This window comes from Chiloscyllium punctatum, chromosome 31 (assembly GCF_047496795.1).
Source record: "Chiloscyllium punctatum isolate Juve2018m chromosome 31, sChiPun1.3, whole genome shotgun sequence".
NCBI classification, from domain to species: Eukaryota; Metazoa; Chordata; class Chondrichthyes; order Orectolobiformes; family Hemiscylliidae; genus Chiloscyllium; species Chiloscyllium punctatum.
This window is the reverse complement of record NC_092769.1, coordinates 40,624,247-40,647,781: the sequence shown is the minus strand read 5'-3', so window position 1 is coordinate 40,647,781 and position 23,535 is coordinate 40,624,247. Positions and strand designations below refer to the sequence as shown.

Below are 23,535 nucleotides of genomic sequence, written 5' to 3'. Positions count from 1 at the left end.
GTGGGCACCGCAGGGGATATAGTGCTTTATCTCCATCGCTGCCCCCTCCCCACAACTCTACTTTGATTTAGTCCCTTCTCATTCTGACACTTGTAATGGTTTGCTTGGCCCGAAATGGGCTTTGTTTGGAAATATTCAATTGGTTACACAAATGGTTGACTGCTGGTGATTATATGTCTAGATTAGAGTGGTGTTGGAAAAGCACAGCAGGTCAGGCAAGATCTGAGGAGCCGGAAAATCAACATTTCAGCAAAAGGCCTTTTCCAGCATCCCTCTAATCTAGGCTCTTGTTTCCAGCATCTGCAGTCCTCACATTTGCACTGCTGGTGATTATATGTTAACCAAAAGCAAAATGGCGTACTGATGATTTTGATGGTGGGTAGATTGCTGTGCTCACATTTCTGGGTCGGAGAAATGGGGAAAAAGAATGCTTCACAGCTAACAGAACGAGAACTGAAAAGCAGTTAAATCAAACCAAAGGTTCAGACAGGGAGGGAATATTTCCCTGGAGTTTGAGTAGCTGGAAAGTGATTGTGTCCAGGAATAGACAGGATTTTGTTTTACAAGGGTTGAAAGTTTTAAAACTGTTATATTCAGACAGTTTACGTTATTTTCTTTAATTTTATTTGCTGTGCAAAATAACTTTTACAACATTTTAAAACCAAAATTTACAAACCTTTTGTGAAAGATAAATGTTAAATAAAATCCATCAAACCATCCCTCACTGAAAACTGTTGTGGAAGTGCAATCTCCTGGAGAATCCCTGCGAACTCCTTCCTGCCCAGGCTCCATGACTATATACAGACCTGGGGGAATAGCAGCAGGAGGAGACCATTCAGCCTTTCAATCCTGCTCCACCATTCAATGGGAAACAGCTGACCATCCAGCTCAGTCTCCTGCTGTGTTCCAATCCCTTTTCATGACTTTACCTTGAAGAACTATATCTAAGTCCTCCTTTGGCTTCACTGCCTTTTGTTCCAGTGATGTTGCTGTGTTACTGTGTGGGTGTAGGCAGGGGTAATGTGATGGTGCTACCTCCTGGAGGATGCACTCAGCGTCCCTCATCATCCTGCAGGAACATCAACTGGGGTTCAGCAACTAGAGATAGAAACCATTTCCAGGATATGGGCATCACTGGCTCAGCCAGCATTTATTCCCCATCTCTAGTTACCCTTGAGAAGATGGTAGGGAGCTGCTGTCTTGTACAATTCACAGTCCATTTGGTGCAGAGAGATCGAAAATGCTGCGATGAGAGTGTTGCAGGATTTTGGCTGAGTGATTCTCTGTCTTTGCTTCTTCAAATGCTGGTTAACTTAATCATGATCTGCACATGACTTTGAGATTTCAGTCTGCAAATCTTCACCATCTAGCACCCTGTATAAAGGAATATGTACATGTTAGAAATTCAGAGCAGACAATTCTACTTACTCTTTTTCCCTTTCTTCCCTCAAAGCTGTAACCCTCCAGCCCACTTACTCTCTCCCACCATTCTGACTCTGCTACCCCCTAATGTACACCCTCCCCATTCCCATGGAGTTACTGATAAACAGATCCATGCCACCACTTCCCGTCCCTGGTTAGACTCTGCACCCTTTCTGGGTTCACTTCCTTTCCCTTCAGTTGCTGCAAGTGAATAATGTAACAGCAGAATGAAACAAAAGGAAAGAAAGGGAGGTGGCAGATCCTGGACAGAAGAGGAACCTTCAATCTGGGAGAATGGATCAGATCCTTCTTCGTTCCCCATTAGTTGTTTCCGACCATAACAATGAATTGGGGATGGAGAGTGGTCCTCCATGGATGTAGTGATACTTTGACCCCCTCCCCCAACAGATCAATACTATGAGTAAATACGTTCCTCCTCCAGCCAATCACAGTGTGAAAAACTTTCCGCAAAGCATATTTACCCAAAGCACATGCTCCAAAACCCGCACACATTTTGTACATGTACAGTGCCGTGTTTCCCCACACACGTGTGGTCCCTGCCTCAGGGATTGTGGGAGTTGTAGTCCCCATGACGCCATTGGAGCCCTGTCTCTGGAAAGTCAACGAAAAGTGTAGACTGGAGGGTGTTGTGTATCTGATCCCCATTCAGACACACATAACATTTGGATTGTCACTGGGTTTTATTGAAACATCTGCTTCCACAACCTGATTTTCTGATGTAAGGAATATAGATTCAGCCAACTGGGGTGTGGCGAGAATAATAGGAGCAGGAGATTTTAAGCAGAGGTGACTCAATGGTTAGCATTGCTGACTCACAGCGTCAGAGACCTGGATTTGGTTACAGCCTTAGGCAACTGTGTGGAGTTTACACGTGCTCCCTGCGTCACTGCGGGTTTCCTCTGGGTGCTCGAGTTTCACCCCACAGTCCAAAGATGTGCAGGTTAAGTGGATTGGCTATGCGAAATTCCCAGTGCCCATACCTGTGCAGGTTAAGCCATTAACCATGGGAAATACAGGGAATGGGTGAATGTGAATGGGATGCTCATGATAGGGTTGGCGTGGACTCCATGGACGATTACCCTATTTCTGCACGGTAGGGCTCCTATTCCATTCTCATATAGAAGAATGTACCTATCTCAATGTGCTGTGTATCTGTGGAATTCCCTATTCAAAATGCGGTAGATGCTAGGACAATGAGCAAATTTACTGAAGAAATACAGATGTTGAATTTGCAATGAATTGAAGGGTAAGAGAGAGCAGGCAGGAAAATCCAGCTGAGACCGAGGTGAGCTCAATCAGCATGGTATTAAATGGTGGAGCTGCATTGCCTCTCCTGTGCCCAGTGCTTATCTTCTTGCGGTAATAACGGAAAAGCTGAATCCAAAACTCACCACCTTCACCAAAGGAGATTTTTGGAAAAAGCAGGATAGTCAGGTGGATTAGCGTTTCAAACTTCGAAAGTAAGGAAGCATGTGGGAGAAAATGATTTTTCAATTTTAAACTGAGGTGAGTTAGACCGGTTATAGTCCAACTTATTTAATTGGATCATGATGAAGGAGCAACGCTCCGAAATCCAGTGTGCTTCCAATTAAACCTGAGGGACTATAACCTGGTGTTGTGAGATTTTTAACTTTGTACACCCCAGTCCAACACCGGCATCTCCAGATCATGTAAACTGAGGGGAGACAGTGATTTATGGTTTTAGACTGTTCAGTACATTCACACCGTCCAGAATACTCTGTTTTGAACATCTATCCTGTACTTTATTACAAAGCCAAGGTCTCTGACAATGAAAACCAAAACATCCAGGTAACATGGCCTCACCTCGTAATCTGATAAAAGACTTGTGATAAATCTGGTTGAATTTAGAATACAGTTGGAAAGCGGGAAGATTAAATCCAATCCCAAGATCCTGTGTTTAAACAAAGGAGACTACAATAGGATGAGGCAGGAGTTGGCTAATGTAGACTGGAAGCAAAGACTTTAGGGTGGGACAGTTGACAGACAGTGGAGGAATATCAAATAATCTTTCAAACTGCTCAGCAAAATTATATATCAGTGAAAAGGGAGGACTGTAGGAAATGGAATAATCTGCCGTGGGTGGATAAGGAAATAAGGGAGTCTATCAAACTGAAATAGAAAGCATTCAAATTGGCAAAGACCAAGAAGAAACTAGGAGATTAGAAAAACTTTAAAGATCAACAGAAAGCTGGATGGGATTGGGGGAGAAAAGTGATGAGTAGCTATCCCCAGGGCTGGAATAGCAGTTTACACTGTTAGAGGGGAACCTATTATTTGGGGAACATATGGCCTCTGTAATTGTTGAAGCACTTAACTGTTACCATAGAGATAATCCTGATCAAGTGCAAAATCTCAGCACACTCCAAAAGCTTGTACTTCCAAATAAACCTGTTGGACTATAACTTGGTGATGTGTGGCTTTTAACTTTGCCCACCCCACTCCAACACCAGTTCTTCCACATCAGAATCCTGATAGACAGCCCCACGGAAACTGAAGTGCCTGTCAGATACCTGACTGAGCCACAGGGCCGTGAGGGAGGGGTATGTGGTTTAACCACAAAGTGCTGAGCTGAACTCGACTTTTTTAACTGCCATTGCCATGGAGATAATATTGAGAGACAGCGTCCATTCAAAACACAAACCACAAAGGTATAAGAATGGGAGCGGCACATCGGACAGGCGGGGAGTTACCTGATGCTGCCTGGAGGTGTTCTGCATGTACACTATCCAGGTAACTGCCATGTCTCATCAATAAAGACTCAAAGAAGACCTCTCAGAGTTCTGTGCCCAGTTATTCCTATCCAGCAGGGTTCAGGAATATGAGTACACAGCAGTCAGTCTTCACAGTGGAGGATACGAAGAACATGCCAGTAATTGATAAGGAGACTGAGGAAGGTGAAGACCAAGGAACAACCATTATCACGAAAGTGTTAGAGCTGGGCAAGCTAATGGAGCTAAAGGTAGACATGTCTCTTTGCCAGGATGGAATACATCCCAGGGTACTACCAGAGGTGGCGGGAGAAATAGAAAATATATTTGGAGTCAGAGTCCTACAGCAGAGACAGGCCCTTTGGCCCAATCTGGCCCATGCCGGCCAATATGTCCATCCACGCGAACCCATTTCCCTGCACTTGGCCCATCTGCATCTGACCCTTTGCTATCCATGTATTTGTCCAAATGTCTTTTACATGTTGTTAATGTACCCACCTCAACCACTTCCACTGGCAGCTCAGTCCATATACATACCACCTTCTATGTAAAACAGTTGCCCCTCAGGTTCCCTTTCATAATTTCTCCTCTCACCTTAAACTGATGCCCTCTACTCCTTGATTTCCTGGGAAAAAGACTGAGTGCATTCACCTTACCCAAGCCTGTCACAATATTATACACTGCCAGAAATAGATCTCCCCTCTGTTTCCTCTGCTCTAAACAAAAAAGAATCCTCGCTTGTCCAACCTCTCCCTCTAACTCAGACCCCTGAGCCCATTTCTTCTGCACCTTATCCAGTTGAATAACCGAAATCTTCACTGCATTCATCACATTTCCAGTGTCTCCCCACGGCGCTGGAACAGACGTGACATCGCCAACGGATTACAAGCCATGATCGAAAATTAACCCCATTACAACAATCCCGTTTTCATTGTATTTTCCATGGTGCAGGTATCCTTCTGTCTTTCTGGTTGCATGGTTAATTAAAAACTTGTCCTCATACAAAACAAATCTGTAACTTCATTATTCCTGGGAAATGTGACATGTATTTTCAGACTTTTAAAAACAAATGAAAGCTCTCTCCACATTCACCACGCTGACATGGACTTGGCTGTGTCTCAGTAATTTTTCCAGTCACATTGACACTTGAAATATTCGCCCACGGACAGAATACACACCTTTCTTTCCACATGAAAAGGCCAATGATATTCAGATCGGCACGGATTAAGTAACTGTCAAAACTGAACATGAAGTTCAATCTGAATTTCTCATTCACAAATCTGCCCTTTCAGTACCCTACAACAGAGAAAACAAGTCACCACCATTAACACAGGATGGAAATTCATAAGACAATTATAGTATTAAATTGTAGTTTCTTTGTTCCCCCAAAGCTTTAATTCTCAGTCTCACAATTTCTCCCTTCTGTGAACTGAAATCCAAACCAATCTCCTCACCCCTTTCCTCCACACCCAGTTCTAATGCTCTCTCCTCTCGTTGAATTCAGCTTCTTAGCTCCTGCCTGCAGACTAAGGACCAAAACAAAGGTGTGGCACGATGGCACTGCTGCCCCACAGCGTCCGTGTGGAATTTGCATGTTCTCTCCGTGTCTGCGTGGGTTTTCTCCGGGTGCGCCGGTTTTCTCCCACAATCCAAAGATGCATTGGTCAGGTGAATCGGCTAGGCTAAATTGCCCATAGTGTTATGTGCATTAGTCAGAGGGAAATGGGTCTGGGTGGGCTACACTTCCGAGGGTCGGTGTGGACTGGCTGGGCCGAAGGGCATGTTTCCACACTGCAGGAAGTCTAATCTAATCAAATCAATGAATCTGACTCGGAGTCTCCTGGGTGTTGGTGAATCCTCCCCCCACCTCCCAAGGTTTCCTAGTCAGACCAACATTGATTTTTTTTTTCCAATCTGGAACCTCTTATTTATTTCCTCCACACCAACCCTCTGATAAGAACCATCCTGCACACACTGGACAAATCACATCTGGTTGAACTAAAATGAACCAAATTAGAACTTTAATTGCAGGCCTACCTTTGTTCCTTTCCATAACATTCCTGAATCTTCACCTGAGTTCTGATAACTTTCTGCAAAATGCTCCCCCCACCGATACGCCGACCACTTGTCACGATACCAGGGCAGGGACCAGTCCCCTGGGTCCTGTTCTCAGAGGGAGGAAGGGAGGGAGCAGCCAATGACAGAATAATCCCACACATCCAAAGCCTCCCTCGCTGGCACTGACCCATACTGCACATACGCCAACAATTGGCCAGCACTGCGCCCGTGCACAGGTCTCCCCTCCTACAGAGCATGCTCCAGATCACACAGGTGCCTGGGTGATTGACAGCAGCTGTGCCCAATAGGGTGGATGGGGCGGGGCTGCAGGACTGGAACAATGGGATTGTAAACAATGAATGAATGTGGAGGACACTGGGGGATGGACAGGTCAGTGAGGGACAGGAGCAGTGCAGCAGCAGGAGGGGATCCTGGACAAACTGAGCAATGGGAGAGTCTGACAGGAGAGAAACGACAGGATGGTTCTGTTTGGAGGCTCAGGCAGGGACAGCTGGGAGACAGTATGGCCTGGTGGCTTGGGCATGATTTCCAATCAGCCTCTTCAAAGCCGCTGTTACCAAACTCTGAACCCGATTCTCTTGGTCCAGAGGTAAGGACACTACCGCCATTTCTTGGTGGGCTAGTGGAAAGAAGGGAAGATTTTCTCAATCTCACTCACATGGAAACTCCATGAGCTCCTCCCACTTACTGTCTACGGTGGGAATGGAGGAGACAGAGCAACTGGAAGGGGGTTAGGGATATAGGGACTGCCTTTCAAAAGGAACTCATCTGTGTTGGTGTTATTAACAAGACTCAGTACACAGTCACCAACACAAAGTTGGTGTATGTGAAATTTATCCAGAATATTAACACCCATAACTGGGTGACGCAGACCCCAATGTACAGAGTTAAGTCCGGGATATTAATAACGGCTTTGTGTGTGAGAAATCACGTCTCATGAACTTGATTCAATTTTTTTGAAGTAATAACAAAGAGGATTGATGACGGCAAAGCGGTAGAAATAATCTACATGGACTTCAGTAAGGCATTCAACAAGGTTCCCCATGGGAGACTGGTTAGCAAGGTTAGATCTCATGGAATACAGAGACAACTAGCCATTTGGATACAAAACTTGTTCAAAGGGAGAAGACAGAGGGTGGTGGTGGAAGGTTGCTTTTCAGATTGGAGACCTGTGACCAGTGGGATGTCACAATGTATCGGTGCTGGATCCTGAAATGTTCATAATTTATATAAATGATTTGGATGTGAATATAGGAAGTAATGTTCGTAAGATGACCCCAAAATTGGAGGTGTAGTGGACAGTGAACAGGATTACCTCAGATTATAATGGGATCTTGATCAGATGGTTGAATGTGCTGAGGACTGGCAGATGGAGTTTAATTTAGATAAATGTGAGGTGCTGCATTTTGGAAAAGCAAATATTAGCAGGGTGAATACACTTAATGATAAGGTCCTCGGGATTGCTGCTGAGAAAGAGACTTTGGAGTACAGGTTCATAGCTCCTTGAAATGCAGAATCACAGGTAGATAGGATAGTTAAGAAGGTGTTTAGTATATTTTCCTTTATTGGTCAGAGCACTGAGTATAGGAGGTGGGAAGTCATATTGCGGCTGTACAGGGCCTTGGTTAGGTCATGCTTGGAATATTGCATGCAATTCTGATCTCTTTCCTATCAAAACAATATTGTGAAACTTGAAAGGGGTCAGCAAAGTATTACAAGCATGTTGCTAGGGTTGGAGGATTTGAACCAAAGGGAGCGGATGAATACACTGTTTTCCCTGGAGCGTCAGATGCTGATGGGTGACCTTATAGAGGTTTATCAAATCAGTAGGGGCATGGATAGGGAAAATACACAAGATCTTTTCCCTGCGGTGGGGAGGAGGCATGATGGGGGATGGGAGACAGAGGGGAGACACCGAGAGGGGGAGGGTGACCGTTATTTTGTAGATTACAACACAACCCTGTTCCTGTTCTCTCCCTATCCCCTTCAATCCCTCTGAAGGGCTCAGAACAAGTGTACAGTCCCTGGAAAGTAGAGCTTCAGGGTGATCAAGTGCTGAAGGTCAGCTACCTGACCTGCTGTGCTTTTCCAGCGCCACACTTTAACACAAGCTGGAAGAACAACACCTCATTTTCTACTTGGACATCCTGAACACCTCTATCAAATTCAATAATTTTAGGCCCTGAACTCTCCAATGTCCTAGCGCCCTAGCCTCTTAACCCACACACCAGTCCTTGTTATCATAGAGCATGCCATTACACACTACCTATGGTTCGCCACTAACAGTCCTCATAAACAGCTATTCACCCTCCCCCAGCCAGTTCGTTATCCACTCCGTTGTCCAACTGCTCCCATCTCTTTCTTTGGACTCTATCCCCACCTATCATGTACTCCTTAACCCCTACCTTCTGCATAAAAAGTGACATTTCTTTTCAGTCACATCGGCTCTGAGGAAGGCTCAGCGAATCCAAAATGTTAATTCTGATTTCTCTTCTCAGATGCTGCCAGACCTGCTGAGCTTTTCCAGTACCTTTTGGTTATTGTGAGATTTACAGCATCCGCAGCTCTTTTGGTTCTAATTTACCAGGAATTTCTAATTCAGGTCTAGCCACCTAAAACCGTGTGTTTATCAACACTCCCAGTCCATACAAACTCAATTTCTCTCCCAATCTCTGCTGTCTCTCTCATTCCCTTCACACTCACGGAGTACACCCGCACCATAGTGACAGTGCACCTGCACAGTTTATGGTCACATGTTGGCCCACTGGACCCACCCCTCATTCACTCCCATTGTCTGGAGGATCACATCAACTCTCCTATTGGTCTGAAGCTGCCATCAATCTCACCGGCCCCATTGTGACACGAGTTGTGCGCTCCTCCCAGGAGTATTGGAGGCTGAAGGGTGACCTTATAGAGGTTTATCAAATCATGAGGGGCATGGATAGGATAAATAGACAAGGTCCTTGCCCTGGGGTGGGGGTGTCCAGAACTAGCGGGCATAGGTTCAATGTGCGAGGGGAAATATATAAAAGGGATCAGAGGGTCAACTTTTTTCACAGCAGGTGGTGTGTGTATGGAATCTTCTGTCAGGGGAAGTGGTGGAAGTTGGTAAAACTAGACCATTTGGCATCTGGATGGGTGTATGTATTGGAAGGGTGTAGTGGGATGTGTGCCAAGTGTTGGCAAATGGGACGAGATTAAGTTCGGATATCTGGTCAGCATGGACTAGTTTGACCAAAAGGGCTGTTTTCATGCTGTATATCTCTATGGCTCTGCACTGGCATGAGCTTCAACATTCAGTGAAAGGGGGCAGTATCACAGAGTAGAGGGACTGGGGGCTATTCAGCCCATTGGGGCTGTACTCTCTCTCTCTGGAGATGGTGCCAGTCTGTCCCAACTCACCTCCCATTTGCCTGTAAGAAATCTGCTCCTAGTTGAAATCACTGCTTAACTTTCTGAGTTCCAAGGAGAATTATCCGACCTTCTGCTAACTCTCCACATAGAGAAACGTATCTTATTTTAATGTTTCAGTGTTATCGAGATGTACAGCACAGAAACCAACCGTTTGGTCCAACTTGTCCATGCCGATCAGATATTCTAAATTAATCTCGTCCCATTTGACAACACTTGGCCCATAACCTTCTAAACCTTTCCTAATCACTTACCCAATCTTTTAAATGTTGCCTTTTAAATGTTGCAATTGTTCCAGCCACCACACTTTCTCTGGCAGCTCATTCCATACACATAGCACGTTCAGCTTGAAAACAATGCCCCTCAGATCCCTTATAAATTGTTTTCCTCACTCCTTAAGCCTGTGCCCCATAGATTTGGACACACCTAACCTGTGAATAAGATCCTGGTTGATCACCCTATCCATGTCCCTCACAATTGTATCAACCACTGAGGTCATCTGTCAGCATCCGATGCTCCAGGGAAAACAGCCCCAGCCTATTCAGCCCATCCCTATATAGCTGAAACCCTCAACCCTAGTAACATCTTTGCACATCTTTTCTGAACCCTTTCAAGTTTCACAATATCATTCCGATAGCGGGGAAACCAGGACTGAAAGCAAAATTAAAGAAGTGGCTGAATCAATGTGCTGAACAGCCACAAAACGCCGTCACAACTCGTGTACTCAATCCACTAACCAGTAAAGGCAAGGATACTAAACGCCTTCTTCACTACCCTGCCTATCTATGACTCCACTTTCAGGAACTATGAACCTGCACTCCAAGATCTTTGTTCAGCAACGCTCCTCAGGACCTTTCCATTAAGTGTATTAGTCCTGCCCTGATTTGATTTTCCAAAATGGAGCATCTCACATTTTTCTGAATTAAACTCCATCTGCCACTCCAAAGCCCATTTGTTTGAAGTCCCATTGTAATCTGAGGTAACCTTCTTCCCTGTTCACTGCACCTCCAATTTTGGTATCTATGTAAAGTCACTGACCATGCCTCCTATATTCACATAGAAAACATTTACATAAATGAAGAAAAGCAGTGGACCCAGAAACGATCCTTACAGCATATTGCTCATAGAACATAGAACATTAAAACACAGTACAGGCTCTTCGGCCCTCAATGTCGCGCCGACCTGTCATACCAATCTGAAGCCCATTTAACCAACACTATTCCATGTACGTCCATTTGCTTGCCCAATAACGACTTAAATGTACTTAAAGTTGGTGAATCTACTACCGTTGCAGGCAAAGCATTCCATACACGGACTACTCTCTGAGTAAAGAAATTACCTCTGACATCTGTCCTATATCTATCACCCCTCAATTTAAAGCTATATCTCCTCGTGCTCGCCGTCACCATTCTTGGAAAAAGGCTCTCCCTGTCCACCCTATCTAACCATCTGATTATCTTGTATGTCTCTATTAAGTAACGTATCAACCTTCTTCTCTAACGAAAACAGCCTCAAGTCCCTCAGCCTTTCCTTGTAAGACCTTCCCACCATACCAGGCAACATCCTAGTAAATCTCCTCTGCACCCTTTCAAAGCTTCCACATCCTCCTTATAATGTGGGGAACAGAACTGTACACAATACCGTGCAGCCTCACTAGAGTTTTGTACAGCTGTAGCATAACATCATGGTTCCGGATTTCGATCCCCCTGTTAATAACAGCTAAAACCCTGTATGCCTTCTAAACAACCCCGTCAACCTGGTGGCAACTTTCAAGGAAATGTGTACCTGGACACTGAGATCTCTCTGCTCATCTACACTACCAAGAATCATACCATTAGCCCAGTACTTTGCATTCCAGTTACTCTGACCAAAGTGAATCACCTCACACTTGTCCGCATTAAACTCCATTTGCCACCTCTCAGCCCAGTTCTGCAGCTTATCTAAGTCTCTCTGTAACGTACAACATCCTTCGTCACTATCCACAACTCCACCAACCTTCGTGTTGTCTGCAAATTTACTAATCCATCCTTCTACGCCCTCATCCAGGTAGTTTATGAAAATGACGAACAACAGTGGACCCAACGCCGACCCTTGCGGTACACTACTGGCAACTGGACTCCAGGATGAACGTTTCCCATCAATCACCACTGTCTGCTTTCAGCGAGCCAATTACTGATCCAAACTGCTTTATCTCCCACAATCCCATCCTTCCGCATTTTGTACAATAGTCTACTGTGGGGAACCTTATCGAACGCGTTGCTGAAATCCATATACACCACATCAACCGGTTTACTCTCACCTATCTGTTTGGTCACCTTCTCAAAGAACTCAATAAGGTTTGTGAGGCACGACCTACCCTTCACAAAACCGTGCTGACTATCCCTAATCAAATTATTCTTTTCTGGATCATATCTCTTATAACCTTTTCCAACACTTTACCAACAACTGATGTAAGGCTCACTAGTCTATAATTACCAGGGTTGTCTCTACTCCCCTTCTTGAACAGGGGAACCACATGTGCTATCCTCCAGTCTTCTGGCACTATTCCTGTAGACAATGATGATTTAAAGATCAATGCCAAGGCTCGGCAATCTCTACCTTGGCTTCCCAGAGGATCCTGGGATAAGTTCACTGGGCCAAATGGGTTTTATCTATTTTCACACTCTGCAAGATTTCTAATACCTCTTCCTCATGAGCCTTAATCCCACCTAGTCTAGTAGCCTGTATCTCAGTAATCTCAACAACATTGTCATTTTCTAAAGGGAATACTGTTGAAAAATATTCATTTAGTGCTTCCCCTATCTCCTCTGACTCTACACACAACTCCCCACTACTATCCTTGATTGGCCCTAATCTTATTCGTCATTCTTTAAATACCTATAGAAAGCCTTAGGGTTTACCCTGTTTCTATCCGCCAACAATTTCTCATGTGTCCTCCTGGCACTTCTGAGCTCTTTCTTTAGGACTTTGCTGGCTATTTTGTAACCCTCAAGCGCCCTAACAGACGCTTCACATCTCATCCTAACATAAGCCGCCTTCTTCCTTTTGAAGAGAGATTCCATTTCCTTTGTAAACCACAGCTCCTGCACTCTACAGCTTCCGCCCTGCCTGACAGGTATATACTTATCTCGGACAAATAGGACCTTTTTCTTGATCTTTGAGGGTCCCTATTCTCTGCCTGGTTACTCGTTTATCCTTAGTGTATTTCTGGAATCTCTGGATTCTCTGGGAACCTATTTCCCAAAGCTCTCTCATGTCCCGTTTTTGCTCTCCTGGTTTCCCTCGAGGAGACTCCGACTGCCCCTATACTCCTCCAGGAATTTACACAAACCCAGCTGTCTGCACCTGCCGTATCGCTCCTTCATTTTCTTGACGAGACTCTCAATTTCTCTCGACAGGCAGCATTCCCTACACTACCTATTAAGGCCTTAACAGGAACATACTGTCTGTGTACTCTCGTTGTTGCAGGCCTATGGACGCAATGGCAGATGAGGACAAAGAAGCAATCATTCTCAGTAAAGAGGTGGTGTTGGGAAAGATAACAGCCGAAAGGTAGATGGGTCTCCTAGCCGTGATGGAGTGCATCCCAGGGGACGTTAACAGATGGCAGTGGGTAAATAGCAAATGCACTCGTGATAATTCACTAAAATTTGCTGGACTCTGGGACAGATCTGACAGATTGGCAAGCTACAAATGTGATGCGAATATTTTAAAATGGACCTGTTAGCATAACTTCTTTGGTGGGGAAAATGCCCGATCTCTTAAGGAAGAAATAGTGAGCTATGTGGATAGAAATTATCTCATTGAGCAGACACAGCATCGATTCATGAAAGGTAGACTTCACTAAGATGAGTGGTAGAGCAATGTGTGCCGAGGCCACTGTAAGTCTGCACAGGGATACAGATAGGCTATGTGAGTGGGTAAGGATCTGGCAGATGAAGGACAAGATTGGGAAACGTGAAGTCATCCATTTTGGTCAGACTAACAGCAAACTGATGATGAAATGGTGAAAACTTGCAGCATGCTGCTGTGCAGAGGGAGCTGGGTGTCCTTATGCACGAATCACAGCAAGTTGGTTTTCAGGTACAGCAGGTAATTAAGACAGTGAAGGGAATATTGTCCTTCATTGCTAGAGGGATGGTTATGCTGCAGCTGTACAGGGTGCTGGGGAGGCTACACCTGGAGTACTGTGTACAGGTTTGGTCCCCTTACATTAGCAAAGATGTACTGACACAGGAGGGAGTGTAGAGGAGGGTCACTAGTTTCAGTCAGGATTTCAGAGGGTTGGCGTATGCAGAGAGATTGAGGAAACTGGTAGTATGCTCATTGGAATTTCGAAATATGGGAGGTTGGATGGGAAAAAAAATAAAATTATGAACGGAGTAGATAAGATAGAAGCAGGGAGGTGATTTCCGCTAGGGGTCGCTTAAACTAGGGAGCAGAGCATCAAAATAAGGGGGTATCAGATTTAGGACTGAGTTCAGGATGGACTTCTTCAGCTAAATCTGTGAATCTGTGGAATTTGCTGCTGAGTGCAGCAGTTTAGGTTATCGACTTGACTATCGTTAGGTCAAAAGGTAGATTTGTGAACAGGAAAGGAATTAAGGGTTATGGTGAGAGAACAGGAAAGTGGAGCAGAGGCCATGAAAAGATCAGCCCTGATCTTATTAAATGGAAGAGCAGGCTTGAGGGGCCATGTAGCCTACTCCTGCTCCTCTTTATGTTCTTATGTTCCCACTTTCCAGCCTGGGAATAGCAAAGGAATACCTTGTACTGTCTTGTACTGTCAAAATTCGCCTTTGTCCAATTTAGAACACCATTTAGATCTGGTCTATTATTTTCTGTAACTATTTTAAAACTAGTAGAATTATCAAAGAACCCTGACAGCGTGGAAGTAGGCCATTCAGCTCATCACAACCACACGGACCCTCAGAGACTCCTACCTTACCACTGCATTCCCCATGGCTAATCCACCTAGCGTGCACATCCCTGAACAATATGGGCAATTCAGCCTGGAATATCCACACAACCTGCATATCTTTAGATAATGGGAGGAAACCAGAGCAAATAGACGAAACCCACGCAGATAGTAACAACAAGGTGATGATCCCTTTCTTATTTCCCAGTTCCACCAAAATAACTTCACTGGACGTACTCCCAGGAATATCCTCCCTCAGCACAACTGTAATGCTACCTCTAAACAAAAAGGCCACTCCGCCTCCTCTCATGTCCCCCTTTCTATCCTTCCTCTTGCATCGATACCCTGGAACATTACACTGCCAGTCCTACCCATCTCTGAGCAACGTTTCTGTAATACTCATGATATCCCAGTGCCACATTCAAAACCATACCCTGAGCCCATCTGCCTTCCCTGTCAGGCCTCTTGCATTGAAGTAAATGCAGTGTAACTTGTCAGTTCCACCTGGTTCTGTGCCTTGCCCTTGCCTGTCTTGACTGTCTGACTTCTGAACTGTACCAGCCTCAGACTTACCTCTTTTCTCACTATCTCTTTGGGTTTACCCTCACTGGATTAATGCCACCTGAGTAGCACGAGCAAATCTCCCTGCCTGGATATTAGACACTTTCTAATTCAGGTACAATCCATCCTTCTTATGCAGGTCAACTCTACTCCAGAGGAGCTTACGATGATCAAAAGATGTGAATCCTTCTGCCCTACACCAGCTCCATAGCCAATCATTCATCTCCTCCATCCTGCTATTCCTACTCTCACTAGCATGTAGCACCAGAAGTAATGCAGATATTATGGTCGAGGACCTACTTTTTTATATTCCAGGCTAATTTGCTATATTCTCTCATCAGGACTTCATCTCTTCCCCTTCCTATGTCATTGGTACCAATGTACAATGACCTCTCACTGGTCATTCTTCCCTTTGAGAATATTCTGCTACCTGTCCTAAACATCCTTGATCCTGGCACCAGGGAGGTACCACCCCATTCTGATGTCTGTCAGCTACAGAAAGGGCAGTCTGTGCCCAACTACAGAGTCCCTTATCATCCTTGAGCGTTTGGAATCTGATATACCTCTCATTATAGTTGAGCCAGTCTCAGTAGCAGTAACTTGGCTGTCAGTGCAAAATTCCCCTGAGAGTCTATGACCACCTACATTATCCATAATAGTATACTTGTTTCAGATGGGGATAGCCACAGGAGACTCCTTCTCTACCTACCTCCCTCTCCTACCTTTCCGAGAGGTAACCCATCTACCTGACTGTATCGGCAGTTTTTCGGCCTGAAACTGCCACCTATCACACATCCTGACTTTTGTAAATTCTTCATTACCATTAAGCACCGCTCCATCTGATCCATGTGATCCAAGAGGATTTGCATCACTTCCTGTAGGCTATCCTCAGGATCATTCAAACTCCCCCTACTCTCCTCCAGGAAGTGCACATCACTGTACGAATGGCCATCTCTGCACCTTAATCTGTAGACCCAGAAAAAGGCAGAGTCTTACAGCTTTACAAAAGACTACTCTCGAATACATTAGTACCTGTATTTTACATTTAAAACATTCAACCAAAAGATCATAACAGAGGCACTTAAACTAGTAAACACTCACCCTACTGAATGTTGCAGATTTGAAAAAGTAAAACAGAGTAAGATTTACCTTTGAAGAGACTGAAACCCACTGAGCTGATCCCCGGCTGTGAGTCACAGACATACAGCATGGAAACAGACCCTTCAGTCAAACTCGTCCATACCGACCAGTTTTCCGAACCTAATCTCGTCCCATTTGCCAGCACTTGGTCAATATCCCTCTAAACCCTTCCTATTCATATACTCATCCAGATGCCGAATAAATGTTGCAATTGTACCAGCCTTCACAACTCCCTCTGGCAGCTCATTCCATAAACACAACACCGTCGCATGAAAAAGTTGCCCCTTAGGTCCCTTTTATATCTTTTCCCTCACGCTAAATCTATACCCTCCAGTTCTAGACTCCCCCACTCCAGTGAAAATCCCTTGTCTATCTATCTGATCCATGCTCATGATTTTATAAACCTCTGAGATCACTCCTCAGCCTCTGACGCTCCAGGGAAAACAGCCCCAGCCTGTACAGCCTATCCCTATATCTCAAATTCTCCAACCCTAGCAACATCCTTATAAATCTTTTGTGAACCTTTCAAGTTACACAACATCTTTGTGATAGGTGGAGAACAGAATTGCGCACAATATTGCAAGAGTGGCCAAACCAATGTCCTGAACAGCCGCAACATGACCTCCCAACTCTCTTAGTCAATACTCTGACTAATCAACGAAATCATACCAAACACCTTCACTATCCTATCTACTTGCGCCTTTACTTTCAAGGAGCTATGAACCTGCACAACAAGGTCTCTTTGTTCAGCAACACTCCCCAGGACCTGACCATGATGTGTATCAGTCCTACTAAGCTTTGCTTTTCCAAAATGCAGCACCTCGCACTGATCTGAATTGAACTCCATCTGCCACTCCTCAGCCCATTTGCCTATTTGATCAAAATCCCATTGAAATCTGAGGTAACCTTCTTCACTGTCCTCTACACCTCCAAGTTTGGTGCCATCTACAAACTTACTATCTATACCTCCCGTGTTCACATCTAATTCATTTATATAAATGATGAGAAGTAGTGGACCCAGCACGATCCTTGTGGCACTCCACTAGTCACAGGCCTCCAGTCTGAAAAATAATCATCCATCACCACCACCCTCTGTCTTCTGCCTTTGAGCCAGTTCTATATCCAAATGGCTACTTCCGTGAGATCTAACCTTGATAACCAGTCTCCCATGGGGAACCTTGTCGAACACCTTACTGAAGTCCATATAGATCGCATCTACTACTCTTCTCTCATCAATCCTCTTTGTTACTTCTTAAAAACCAGATCGAGTATGTGACACATGATTTCCCATGCAGAAAGTTATGCTGACTATCCCTAATCAGTCTGTGCTTTTCCAAATACACGCAAATCCTGTCGCTCAGGGCTCCCTCCAACACCTAGTCTAGCACAGCATCTGTAGTTCCTGGGCTTGTCCAAACTGCCTTCGTTAAATAGTAGCGCCGTATTAACCAACCCGCAGTCTTCTGGCACCTCAGCTGTGACTATCAATAATACAAAAATCTCAGCAAGAGGCCCAGAAATCACTTCCCTCGCTTCCCACAGAATTTTAGGGTACAACTGATCAAAGCCTGGGGATTGATCCATCCTTTATGCGTTTCCAGACATCCCGTACTCTGTAGTATGGACATTTTTCAAGATGTCACCATTTATTTCCCCACATTCTACATCTCCCGTGTCCTTCTCCACAGTAAATACTGATGCAAAATATTGCATCTTGATAAAACAAACGAGGGCAGGACTTACACTAATTAAAAGTAAGGCTTTGAGTAGTGATATGGAACAAAGAGACTGAGAGGTACAGGTCTTCTTAGTCTGTGTCACATGTAGACAGGGTGGTTAAGAAGGTGGTTAGCACACTTATCTCCATTGCTCAGACCTCTGAGTACCAGAGTTGGGAATTTAGGTTGAGGCTGTACAGGATGCTGGGGAGGCCTCTTCTAGAATACTGTGTCCAGTTCTGGTTGTGCTGTGATAGGAAGGATATTATTAAATTGGAGCGGATTCGGAAGAGACTAACCGGGATGTTGCCATGAATGGAGGGATTGTGTCACAAGGAGAAGCTGGATAGGCTGGGATGTTTTTTCACTACAGCGTAGGAGGTTGAGGGATGACCTTAAAGGATTATAAAACCATGAAGCGTGTAGATAAGGGGGAGGGGGGGATTCAAGACCTGGGTGCATACAATTTGAAAATAGAGGAGAAAGGTTTAAAAAATAAATTGGTGATTTATTTTTACCTTTACATGTGTGAAGTGAACTCCCAGAAAAAGAGGCAGCTGTGAATACAATTACAATGTTTAAAAGACATTTAGACAAGTCCATAAATAGGAAATATTTGGATGAATGTGGACCAAGCGGAGGCAGGTGCGATTAGATTAGTTGGGAATTATGGTCAACACGGACTGGTTTAACCACAGGGTCTGTCTCTGTTCTGTATCATTTTAGGACTCAAACTCTCGCTATCTCTGAATTCCTCCATGCTCACAACTCCCCAGATCACTGTCACCTCATCCAGACTAAACTCTTCCTTATCTCTAGAAATCCTCTCTCGCCTCAGAACCATCACTATCTGTGGTATCACAAGCATCTCTGTAACATCCTCCAATTGCCTCCCATCTCATCACCCACCCTCACGATCTCTAATCTTGACAACCCCCACAAATCTGTCCTTCTCCACAGTAAACACTGATGCCCCTTGTTTAGTATCCCCCCCAACAACTCCATCTCCTGTGTCTTCACACAGAGGCTGCCTTGCTGATCTTTGAGGTGGCCTATTCTCTCTCTAGTGACCCATTTGCTCTTAATGTATTTGTAAAAACCCTTTCCCTATTCGCCAAAGCGGTCTCCTGTCCCCTTTTTGCCTTCCTGATTTTCCCCTCTTTCCCCTCTGTCCTTAAACTGATGCCCTCTAGTCTGTGATTGCCAAACCCTGGGAAAAAAGACTGAGTACATTCATTCGGTCCATGCCTGTCATGATCTTATACACTTCTGTCAGATCCCCCTCAACCTCATACAGGCTAAAGTAAAATATCCCAGCTTGTCCAAACTCTCCCTATAACTCAGACTATTGAGACAGTAACATCCTTGTATATGTCTTCAGCCGTCTTTCCAATTTAATAACACACTTCCTATAGCAAATTGAAAGGAAAACTGAACATTACGCTACCAGTATGGCCTCACCAGCATCCTATTAACTGTAACGTAATTCCCTGATTTCGATACTCAGTGATATGCACTGCTGAAGGCCAGTGTGTCAAAAGCTTTCGTCATTGTCCTGTCTACCTGTGAATCAACTTTCAGAGAACCATGCACCTGTAACATCTCTGTAACATTCTTGCCTCTATACTCGAAGGATGTTTGTGATTTTTGGATTGGAATAAATGCAAAATATTACATCTTGGTAAAACAAACGAAGGCTGGACTTAGACTGATTAAAAGTTGGGCCTCGGATAGTGATATGGAACAAAGAGACCGAGGGGTTCAGATCTTTGAACTATGTGTCACATGCAGACAGGGTGGTTCAGAAGGGGTTTAGCACATTTGCCTTCATTGCTCAGATCTTTGAATATAGGCGTTGGGACATTATGTTGAGGTTGTACAGGATGTTGGGGAGGCCTCTTCTGGAATACTGTGCCCAGTTCTGCTTGTGCTGTTATAGGAAGGATATTATTAAATCGGAGCAGGTTCAGAAGAGATTTACCAGGATGGTGATGGGAACGGAGGGATTGAATTATAAGCAGAGTCTGGATAGGTTGGGTCCTTTTTCACTGGAGCACAGGAGGCTGAGGGGTGAACTTATTAGAGGTTTATAAAATCCTGAAGAGTTTTGGTAATGTGAACAGCAGGTGCCCTTTCCAGGAGGGGTTGCGATTCAAGATTGGGGACATCCTTTTCTCAAATTAAAAAGTAAGGCTTTAAAAAGAAGTTCCGATGTTATTTTTTGTTTTTGCACAAGAGTGGTTCACATGTGGAATAAACTTGCAGAGGACGTGGTAGATGTGAATGCAATTACAATTTCAGGGTGGCACAGTGGCTCAACGGTTAGCACTGCTACCTCTCAACACCAGGGACACAGGCTCAATTCCTGTATTGGGTGACTGTCCATGTGGAGTTTGCATATTCTTCCCCATGACAGTGTGGGTTCCTCCAGGTGCTGCCGTTTCCTCCCACAATCCACAGATGTACAGGGGAGGTGACCTGACCGTGCTCAATTGCCCATAGTGTTCAGGAATGATTCGGTTGAGTGAATTAGTCGGGGTAAATGTAGAGCAAAAGGGTAGGGGAATGGGATTCTAATAGGAAAAAAACATTTGGACCCGTATATCAACAGGGAATGCTAGGATGGACTTGGACCAAGTGGAGGCAGGTGCGATTAGTTCAGTTCGAATTTATGGTCGACACGGATTGGTTGGACCACATGTTCTGTGTCGATGCTGTGTAACTTTATGACTCATTACCTCTGTAAATTCCTCTATGTTTGGAACTCTCCCTATCAGTGCCATCTCATCCAGCCTTACAAATATTCCTCATCTCTATAATTCCACTCCAGCCTCAAAATTCAAAAACCTCTATCACAAATATCTCTATCTCTGTAACATCCTCCATCCTCACAATCCTTTCCAACTTGCATCTCCTCCAGCTTCATTATCCTCCCCCTGTCTAATCCCCTCCAGTCTCTCAAAGCTCTGCTATATGTGCCTTTCTTTATTTCCAGCTTTCAGGATGCCCAATGTTTATTTCTCACTTGATGATTGCCCTTTACAATTCCTGCGCTGAGCTTCTGAATTTCCTCTTAAATCTCTGCGTCTCACTTTCCTCCCAAGAAAATCGACCAATCATGTGTCATCTATTCTAGTATCACCGTTTCTGACCTGATGTCCAATGGAGCCTGTCATATTCCTATAATAAACATCTCAGCGGTCTACAGAACAGAAAAACGCTCTGGTGGTCCATCGAATCTGAGAGAAAGAAAACTACGACTGAAAACTACCACCATACTATTATCCTCCTCTATTTTCCAGTACATGTGGAAAAGTGTCATCTATCATGGCATAGCAAGTGCACACTAAATACATCTCAAATGATTTCGGGATTTGTGTCTCCCACCCTCACAGACAGTGAGGTTTAGTGCAAGTGTTGCTCGATGATGACATCACCCACAGGAACACAGAGCAGCTGGGTCTGTGCAAACCAGAGGTCGCCCACACATTGGGAAGGATGGCAGGGTCCCTGAGAGGGGGCACAGGAGAGTTACCAGGATGGTTCAAGGAATGGGGGATTTTAGTTGCAGGGACATGGGTGTTGTTAATACATATCAAGAATATCCATCTACAATAGATGGACTCTTGTTCTCAACCTCTCCCCTTGCCTGGGCTGTGGTAACCTTCAGGTTAAACCACCACCAGACATCTCTCCCTAATGAGAGAGCAGCCCTATGGTCTGGTAGGACAATGCTGACTTTACCTTTTACACAGTGATGCCACTGTGCATCGGAGGTGGAGAGAGGGAATGCTGAAGGTGGTGGATGGGACACCACTCAGGCACAGTGCTTTGTCCTGGAGGATGTTCGCTTTCTTTAATACTGTTGAGGGCTGCACTGATGAAGGCAAGTGGAGAATGTTCCAACATGATCCTGATGTGTACCTTATAGAGAGCAAACAGACACTGGGGAATCAGGGGTTTGGGGAAACTGAGGTGTTCTCGTTGTAGCAAAGGAAATTGAGGGGAGCTGAGAGACAAGTGCTTACAAAACATATACAACAGGATGTTAAACCTTGCACTCATCAACTCATCATAAAAGGATTACTGGACACATATTTAAGATTTTGGGGAGATCTATTGACAGGACGGTTTGATTCAAAGGAGAATTTTTATGCAGAAAATGGAATTGAGCTGGAACAAAATACTCACACACAGTGCAAATATCCAGGTCCTGAGGTCCTGATGAATGGAGTAATTCAATCAGAGTTTGGCATTACAGTTACTGAGATTGCCATCTGAATATCCACCTGTAGTATCCTGTAATACAAATTTATAAAATCTGTCACTGTCAGTTCAGGTTAGAAACTCACACCATCCCCTCCTCCTGGTCCAGGATGACTGTACATATTACCCCTAGTGGAGGTCAGTAGTCAGTTCAGGGGGAAATCTGTGTGGGTTTCTATGATTTTCCAACTTGGGACTTCATGTGACTGAACAGGGCAGATCTTTGACACATGGGACAGAATGTTCCAAGAGTCAGTGAGATTTGGAGAGCAGGATTTCCTTCCTTTTCTTTCCTTCCGTTCTGCCGCTGTGCCTCATCAATAAGACATGGGGGGGGGGGGGGGGGGGGGTGAAAGGCTCATGCAGCTCGATGGGCAAGTTGTCTCCATTCTGACCAAAGGGCAGCAAGATCCTCCCAGTCATTCCAAAGAGTCTCTCTGAAAAGACAGCAACTCAGCATGCTTCCCACTGCCTGGTGCTCCCTGGAAAGGTTTAGAAGAATGAGGGGGGAGTCTCCTAGAAAATGTAGAACAGTAAAATTCCAAAAGGATTATAAACGGTTTACAGAGATGGATTCGGAGAAGTGGACAAGTTGGTAAATGGAGCATAACTTGGGATAATGTGAAGTTGTTCATTTTGGAGGAGGTAATAAAAGAACAGAGGACTATTTAAATGGTGGAAACTGTAGAAAGCTGCAACACAAAAGGGACCCAGGGGGTAACTGTGCAGGAAACACAGAAAGCTAGCACACAGTTACAACAGGTCATCAGGAAGGGGAATGGAATATTATTCCTGATTTCAGGGGATTTGCAGTATAAGAGTTTGGAGTATATACCTGAGAGCCACTTTATATATGCGAGTGAGACCACATATGGAGTAATGAGAGAAATTTTGGTCCCTTTATTTAAGGAAATACATCACTTCATCAGAAGCATTCAGAGAAGATTTACTGGGATGATCCCTGGTTTGCAGGGACTATCTTTTAAGAAAAGGCTGAAGAAGTTGGGACTGGACTCATTGGATTTGGGGGAGAATGAGAGGCGATCTTATTGAAACATAGGCTTATTAAGGGGTATGTCAGGGTAAATACTGAGAGGATGTGTCCCATCATGAGGGAACCTAGAACCAGATTCTGGGTCAGTTGCAGAATCAAGGGTTCTGTTTTAGATTTGTCAACTTTAATGCAACACAGACATGGGTAAGGGGTTTCAGTAGCAATGGAGCTGGGGTGAGGTGGAGAAAAGCAACATTTTAGAGATTGGAGTTCCAG

The 23,535-nt window shown here is 44.6% G+C and overlaps 1 long non-coding RNA gene across 7 annotated transcripts in view; it reads right to left on the bottom strand.

Moving 5' to 3' along the window:
• Positions 1 to 832: 832 nt before the first annotated feature.
• The window catches only part of LOC140456944 (uncharacterized), a 32,319-nt gene continuing 9,616 nt past the window's right edge, over positions 833 to 23,535 (bottom strand). The window contains exons 4-8 of one of the 7 annotated variants that reach the window (XR_011953248.1): positions 22,191 to 22,298; positions 21,744 to 21,923; positions 6,210 to 6,335; positions 5,351 to 5,468; positions 833 to 1,374 (exon numbers count right to left, since the gene is read on the bottom strand). This is a non-coding gene — a long non-coding RNA (uncharacterized lncRNA). Of the gene's footprint in view, positions 1,375 to 5,350; positions 5,469 to 6,209; positions 6,336 to 15,962; positions 16,108 to 18,517; positions 18,557 to 21,743; positions 21,924 to 22,190; positions 22,299 to 23,535 lie in introns of all 7 variants that reach the window. The other 6 variants (XR_011953250.1, XR_011953252.1, XR_011953251.1 and 3 more) reach the window with 6 other exon arrangements.